This window comes from Rhineura floridana, chromosome 7 (genome assembly GCF_030035675.1).
Source record: "Rhineura floridana isolate rRhiFlo1 chromosome 7, rRhiFlo1.hap2, whole genome shotgun sequence".
Lineage (NCBI taxonomy): Eukaryota > Metazoa > Chordata > Lepidosauria > Squamata > Rhineuridae > Rhineura > Rhineura floridana.
In genome coordinates, this window is record NC_084486.1 from 115,383,356 (window position 1) to 115,389,355 (window position 6,000).

Consider the following 6,000-nt stretch of genomic DNA (forward strand, 5'->3'; position numbering starts at 1 on the left):
ATAAGTTGTGGCATGGTGCAGAATGTACAGCCCCTTATTGTTTATTTTTAAAGAAAATACACAGTGCTTGCTTTTTTTCTTATTCTTGCCTTCCCACATCAACAGGGCTATTGCTCCTCCAGAATATAACCCGTGGCAGAATTTGGCTGATGAGTATGAAAAGAAGCTGTACATTGGTTTCCGGCAGGATCTTTAGAAATAAATGTTTATTTTGCATAATGGTATCGGAGAAATACAAAACTTTAACATGTTCACATGGCAAATGTTTTTGGCTGTGTGTTGTACTGGCCCAAGCACCATGGCACCGGGATTGCTGTGGCTCTCTGCCATGCACATACATAATGGCAGATGTGTTGTCAAATGTGCAATAGATAATATGCCAGCATAGAAAAGTCTACCAAAAACTATCGGCTATGAAAGTGAAATAGAACTTTCTTGCTCAGAGAGGGTGGGCCTTTGAATGACAATTGCTAGCAAAGTAAATAGCAGGGGAGCAGTCTTGTCTTTATGTCTTGCTTATAGGTTTCCTGGAAGCGTCTAGCAAATTACTGTTAGAAACAGGATTATAAGCACTTAAAATATTCCTAGAATACTGAATGATATATATGTGAATTAATATGTTTCAAACACTGAAAAGTGTAATAGAAATTATCATTAATCATTGTCATCATGGCACTTATTTCTTTCACAAGCACTCATAGTAGCCATAGATATGCAAAGAGGCAGATTTTGTCCCGGCTTTTATATATGCCACACTACAAAAATTATGACCATTCATGTTGTGTGGGCTACTGATGCCTTAAAGCAGAGATAGGAACCTCAGGCCCAAGGTCTGAATGGGCTGTCCTTGAGTGTTTGTGCCTATAAACAAGACACATTTGCAGAGTCTGAAGATATGCTTCTTTCATCTCATAAATAAATAAATTTCAGCCAGCCAAAAACACTCAAGGAAGGTGCAAAGGAGGACCAGTGGCTTGTGATCCTCTGCCACCCACTTCCTACCTGCCACCAGACTGAAATGTTCTAGGATGGCAAAGTACTCCCATTATTTTACAGTTTGCTTCCAGTCAACAGCAAACATGGGGGTGTGTGTTTTAACATATGAGGACCACACAAGGCTAGCACTGGTCTACTTCTAGTATAGCATCCACACATGTACAATTTTTTATTTCTATTATATTATCGTTGTCTAGGACCATGAGAAGTCCCAAAAACATAAGCACATGAAAGAAACAACATCCACAATCTTTGATTTGCTACCCATTTAGGGTTGTATCCAACACTGCATAAGAAGGTTTCCACTCATGACTTCAGTTTTCTCTTCTCCACCTGCACACCCCTAAAATCTGCTCCCCAAAGTTCCCCCATCCCCCAGACATAATTCTGAAGGTGCTGGAGGGGACAGGAGAAGCAGAGGAAGTTCCATTGCATGCATGGAAGTCTGTTATGCCAGAGGAACTGCAGCACTGGATACAGCCCTTAGTGCATGGCGAAGTCAGACTTTTTAAATTATGACAGGTCTTGTTCACTGGGTGTGCAACACAGAGGGGAGGGAAGCCACTTTGTATAAATAGCTAAGGAAAGAATAATTAATTTTTACAAATAATTAATCCCGTCTTCAAGTAAGCTTGTTGTGCATTGGACATCTTTACAGTCTAATCCTAAACCCATTAACGCAAGAATAAGTCCCATTGAGCTGAATGGGATTTATTTCCTAGGAAATATACTTGGAATTGCAGCACTGTAATCATGAAAGCAAAGGCTGAGTCATCCCTACTGAGATTTGAACCTGTGGTTCTGGGGAAGTGTAGAGGTTCCATAACTGAGGCTTAGGCCACCAAAAAAGCCTACAGGAAGTTTGGAGTTTAGATTAATCCTGGAAGATTAATAATTTTGTATATAATACGGAACTATATTGTGCAATTCAAACATGAAAATGTCAAGAGCAGATCCCATGAAAAAAAATACAGAATACAAAATCTGTTTTCACGTACCTTTAATGCAGGGGAGGGGAAGAAATGTGAGTTTTACATTTGTACAGTAGGCTACATTCCAGCCATCAAGTCTTTGCATCTTCCATCCAGACAAGCATGATCGTCACTCAAGGACAGTTCCAGCCAGGCAGAAACAGGGCCAGTGAAGGGGCATGGCCTGAGGATAAGAGATTAGGGCAGAGAAGAGTCCTGAGGGCCAGGTAGAGAGGCCTGGAGGACCACATTCAGCCCCCACCTGCAGCCACCCCAAAAGAGCCTATTTTTTGACTTGGAGAGCCACCTAAACAATGTGGCACAAGTTTCAGGGGCTGTTGGGGGAGGCGTATTGTCCAAAATACATGTATCCATCCCCTCCTTCTGCAGTCCTTGTGCTCCACCCTACATTGTTCAGGAGGGCCCACACACTTCCAGAAAGGCTTTTTGGTGTGGCAGGTGCCCGACATCCATTGCCCTGGGTCAGGGGTGGGGAATCTGTGGCCCTCCTAACCTTTGGACTCCCATCATTCCTGGCCATTGGCTGTGCCAGCTAGGCGTGATGAGAACTGGCATCCAACAACATTTGGAGGGCCAAAGGCACTCTGTGTGTGTGAACCCTTTGACACAACCCCTAGTCACAACACCCTGTGGTATCATCCAGATGTTGTTGGATTTCATCAGCCATGGCCAATGGTCAGGGCTGCAGAGAGGTGTAGTCCCAACAACATCTGGAGGGCCACAGGTTCCCCATCTCTGCCTTATGTAACTAAACCTAAGAATGTGTTACTGAAGTAAATGCATATTCTTCTCCTCTTTAGTTCTTCCTTCATCTTCCTCCTCTTCTTCTGTGGTCTCCTTTGGGTTTTGTTATCTACAATGTAATCAGGGGGAAGTGAACCCTTCATGCTGAAATTGCCAAATGACCTATATTTGAAAGAGTTGTGTCCTGTGCCTATTCAGGGTCGGCCGAAGACATTTTGCTGCCTGATACTGGAAAGATGGCACATTTCCCCTCCAGTTTCTGTGTACCGAAACCAATGGGACTTGTGGATGGATCTTACTTCCATGCTGGGAACTACAGTAACACTCTCCACTGCAACTGAGGACAACATACTAGCAGAGGAGGTGCAGGGCAAGCGGTGAAGCATACACAGCTGTTTTTTCCAACATCTCACTGCTACTCTGTGCTCTTGCCTGGTGCCTTCTGGCTGACCAATTAGTGCAATGTGGTGGCATCAGCAACAGTGTGCATCACAAAAGCACTAGAGCTTCCTGCTTGCTCAGTCAGGGCCTTTCCCAATGGTCCTCTCTGTGACATGTTGGAAGAAGGCGAGTAGGTGAGACATCAAGTCGGTCCAGACTAGCAACAAGCAAGCATTACTGTCTGGAGGACCAGCTCAGGAAAATGGGAACGGCTGGACTGCTCAAGAGAAATAGCTGGGAGAAGGGCACCTGCAGCTCCCTAGCATCCACTGCCTAAGGTGGCCACTTCATTCTGCCTGCCTAATGGTAGGGCTAGGCCAGACTTTTGCAGTACATCACAATCCCAACAGAAGTACTAGGGCTGCTGTCAATCATCAAGGATTTGATGAGGCCCACACAACAGCAGAGGTTCACTGAGAACACTCTGATCCTACTTCTCTTCCCCCTTGTCTCTGCCAGTTCCACTGCACTTTCAGAATATGTGATCAGTGACAAAAGCAAGGAAATGGATCTTGGCCTCTCCTGGGCAACGGTAGAGGCAACAAAGAGAAAAGACAACTAAGTGGACACAAGTATGCAGGAGCCCCCTACAAGGAGGGATCAAAGATGCTGCACAACCTGGAATTGGGCCTGGATTGGGTTTAGACACCACCACTCCAAATGACTGTGATTTAGAAAGATTAACCTCCCAATCCAGAGCCCCATACACAACCTGGCACTTGAAAAGACAACCTCAGGGTTACTAAGAAGTGGGCCTCCCCATTATCTTCATTGTGGGAGAAATTCCTTGCCTTTCTGGAGGCTCTGCATATGCATCAGATCAACATGTGGTTCAGCTTTGCCTGTGAGAATCTTTGAGAACCAGTTTCCTGACTCTAATCCATATTGATATACCCTATATTTATCTCATTCTTGGGATGAACTAAAAAGCTACTAAATATCTGTTTAAATGTTTTTAAATTAACACTTTAAAAAATTGTACTAAATATTTTATGGCACAGGCCTGCCTTCCAAGCAAACGATGGAATTTCTTTCTTGCCACACTTCCAAAGTTAAGAGCGTTTTCATCATTTCGCTCCCTCTTGTCCAGCAGTGCACTTATAAAATATTCAGTATAGAGGGGAAAAATGTGGCAGATAATTGAATCCACAGAAAGGCACAAGTCTGCCACCATGAGACCAGTGGATAGCAAGGAGAGGGCCTTTTTAGTGGTGGCCCAGATCTTTATTTATTATTTTATTTATTTATTAGATTTATATCCCGCCCTTCCTCCCAGCAGGAAAATCCTTCCCCCAGGAGATGGAGGTGGCCTTCTCACTGATGGTTTTTAAAAGCCTGTTCATTTCACTCAACATTTTACTGATGGTTTTATGTAGCTTTCTGTTTTAATTGCTTATAGTTGTTTAATTTCATATGGAAAGCAGGATTGGACCAAGATGAAGGAGATGTGAAAACTGGAGGGAGAAATATCAATAATTTAAATATGCAGATGGTACCATACCACTAGTAGAAACCAGTAATGATTTGAAATGAATGCTGTTGAAAGTTAAAGAGGAAAGCACATAAGCAGGACTACAGCTGAACGTCAAGAAGACTAAAGTAATGACAACAGAAGATTTATGTAACTTTAAACATGACAATGAGGACATTGAACTTGTCAAGGATTATCAATAACTTGGCACAGATTAATCAAAATGGAGACAATAATCAAGAAATCAGAAGAAGGCTAGGACTGGGGAGGGCAGCTATGAGAGAACTAGAAAAGGTCCTCACATGCAAAGATGTATTACTGGACATTAAAGTCAGGATCATTCAGACCAGACATGAAAGTTGGACAGTGAAAAAAATGGATAAAAGAAAAATCAACTCATTTGAAATGTGGTGTTGGAGGAGAGCTTTGCGGATACCATGGACCACAAAGACGACAAATAATTGGGTGTTAGAATGAATTATACCAGAACTATCATTAGAAGTTAAAATGATGAAACAGGTTATCATACTTTGGATACATAATGAGAAGACATTATTCACTAGAAAAGACAATAATGCTGGGGAAAACAGAAGGGAGTAGAAAAAGAGGAAGGCCAAACAAGAGATGGATTGATTCCATAAAGGAAGTCACAGACCTGAACTTCCAAGATCTGAACAGGGTGGTTTATAACAGATGCTATTGGAGGTCACTGATTCATAGGGTCATAAGCCATAATCAACTTGAAGGCACACAACAACAAATTTAATTTACTAGTTTAGTTTTTAATATTTTATTTTATTTATTGCATTTATATCCCACTTTCCCTACACAGTTCTCCTCATTTTATCCTCACGTCAACCTTGTGAAGTAGGTTAGGCTGACAGACAGTGACTGACGCAAGGCCACTCTGAGTTTCATGGCTGACTAGGGATTTGACCCCCTATCTCCTAGGTCCCAGTCCAACATTCCAGCCACAAGTACTAGACATTAGCTCTAAATACTATACTGATTAATTATTGTAAGCCACACTGTTATGGCTTTATCCTAAAAGGTGTGATATAAATAAATACATAAAATAAATGCACAAAATAGCTTGGACGCCATCATGCAATGGATTAAGCACCTACCTTGTCTTTCCCAACTTGTTTTCCATATAGGTGGAGATATCAGAGGTGGAAATGGAATTTTTCATTCTGACAGCATGTGCATGTGTTCTGCCATTGACATTTCATGGAAAGAAACGTCTGGAAACCATATATCAATGAACGTGGAGTAACTATGGTGGCTTAATCTGAGGTTAGCAAAGATGTTGCATATATTTGATTTAACTAACATTTGTTGTTGTTGTTATGTGCC